Source organism: Schistocerca americana, unplaced genomic scaffold (genome assembly GCF_021461395.2).
Source record: "Schistocerca americana isolate TAMUIC-IGC-003095 unplaced genomic scaffold, iqSchAmer2.1 HiC_scaffold_666, whole genome shotgun sequence".
In the NCBI taxonomy this organism is placed as follows: Eukaryota; Metazoa; Arthropoda; class Insecta; order Orthoptera; family Acrididae; genus Schistocerca; species Schistocerca americana.
The window spans coordinates 55,001-57,721 of NW_025726419.1; positions in this window are offsets into that span (position 1 = coordinate 55,001).

The window sequence follows — 2,721 nt, forward strand, 5'->3', positions numbered from 1 at the left end:
TTAACCTAACCCATATTGTACCTTAACCTAACCCATATTGTACCTTAACCTAACCTATATTGGGCCTTAACCTAACCTATATTGGGCCTTAACCTAACCTATATTGGGCCTTAACCTAACCTATATTGGGCCTTAACGTAACCCACGTTGCGCCTTAACGTAACCCACGTTGCGCCTTAACGTAACCCACGTTGCGCCTTAACGTAACCCACGTTGCGCCTTAACGTAACCCACGTTGCGCCTTAACCTAACCCATATTGCGCCTTAACCTAACCCATATTGCGCCTTAACCTAACCCATATTGCGCCTTAACCTAACCCATATTGTACCTTAACCTAACCTATATTGTACCTTAACCTAACCTATATTGTACCTTAACCTAACCTATATTGGGCCTTAACCTAACCTATATTGGGCCTTAACCTAACCTATATTGGGCCTTAACCTAACCTATATTGGGCCTTAACCTAACCTATATTGGGCCTTAACGTAACCCACGTTGCGCCTTAACGTAACCCACGTTGCGCCTTAACGTAACCCACGTTGCGCCTTAACGTAACCCACGTTGCGCCTTAACGTAACCCACGTTGCGCCTTAACGTAACCCACGTTGCGCCTTAACCTAACCCATATTGCGCCTTAACCTAACCCATATTGCGCCTTACCCTAACCCATATTGCGCCTTAACCTAACCCATATTGTGCCTTAACCTAACCTATATTGTACCTTAACCTAACCCATATTGTACCTTAACCTAACCTATATTGTACCTTAACCTAACCTATATTGTACCTTAACCTAACCTATATTGTACCTTAACCTAACCCATATTGCGCCTTAACCTAACCCATATTGCGCCTTAACCTAACCCATATTGCGCCTTAACCTAACCCATATTGCGCCTTAACCTAACCCATATTGCGCCTTAACCTAACCCATATTGCGCCTTAACCTAACCCATATTGCGCCTTAACCTAACCCATATTGCGCCTTAACCTAACCCATATTGCGCCTTAACCTAACCCATATTGTACCTTAACCTAACCCATATTGTACCTTAACCTAACCTATATTGTACCTTAACCTAACCTATATTGTACCTTAACCTAACCTATATTGTACCTTAACCTAACCTATATTGGGCCTTAACCTAACCTATATTGGGCCTTAACCTAACCTATATTGGGCCTTAACCTAACCTATATTGGGCCTTAACGTAACCCACGTTGCGCCTTAACGTAACCCACGTTGCGCCTTAACGTAACCCACGTTGCGCCTTAACGTAACCCACGTTGCGCCTTAACGTAACCCACATTGCGCCTTAACGTAACCCACGTTGCGCCTTAACGTAACCCACGTTGCGCCTTAACGTAACCCACGTTGCGCCTTAACGTAACCCACGTTGCGCCTTAACCCAACACACGTTGCGCCTTAACCCAACACACGTTGGGCCTTAACCCAACACACGTTGGGCCTTAACCCAACACACGTTGGGCCTTAACCCAACACACGTTGGGCCTTAACCCAACACACGTTGGGCCTTAACCCAACACACGTTGGGCCTTAACCCAACACACGTTGGGCCTTAACCCAACACACGTTGGGCCTTAACCCAACACACGTTGGGCCTTAACCCAACACACGTTGGGCCTTAACCCAACACACGTTGGGCCTTAACCCAACACACGTTGGGCCTTAACCCAACACACGTTGGGCCTTAACCCAACACACGTTGGGCCTTAACCCAACACACGTTGGGCCTTAACCCAACACACGTTGGGCCTTAACCCAACACACGTTGGGCCTTAACCCAACACACGTTGGGCCTTAACCCAACACACGTTGGGCCTTAACCCAACACACGTTGGGCCTTAACCCAACACACGTTGGGCCTTAACCCAACACACGTTGGGCCTTAACCTGCTCTGTAATTGTCATACGACGCGTTAAATTAGTGTGGTGTTGCCTAACTGCAACCCCCGCAATATAGTTTGCTACTCGCACTGCCTGGTCCCCAGAGTATCGCTTCATGTTAAACACCTTGCAGCTATACACTGTAATGCGGATGGCAGCAGGACGTACATGCTCAATGCCCTTCGCAGTTGTTCATTGGCATTTGCATGGCGAAGCACAGCCTACGTTGTGGTACGGCGTGTGTCAACTGTCCGCTGATGTTGTACGTCCAAATCACACACTGTACTGCACATTGGTCCTCATGTACTGAATGATACATCGTGGTACATGTGTGACCGTACCACGACTGCGCCAACAACGGCGAACCATACGGTCCAAATATTGTGCACTCAGCTACGTGTCGTCTCCCTATAAGAGCTGGATTGCAGTATGGTATGCCGTGGATGGCGATCAGCATGAGCCGTCTGTTGATGTAGTGGCGCGTGTTGTCAGACGTAGTCGTCTCTTCTCACACACCGTGATAGCATGGTGCACTGCGTTCCACATCTGCGACATGCGACAGAGGCCGGTTGACAGTCGTTCGCGCAATGGACATCGCATACGTACGGGGGCCACCTTCCACGTGTTCGCGAAGCGTGCACATGTTGTTGCGTGTATGTGGGCAGACATAGTGTGTCGTGACACCTGACACAGGCATGCAACAATCGTTGAATTTGCAAATGGCGATGGACGTCTACGTTTGCTGGTGACGTTACGCAAATGAACAACTGGTAAACGGTTGTGGTGCGGTTGTTCTCGCTAGAGGTGA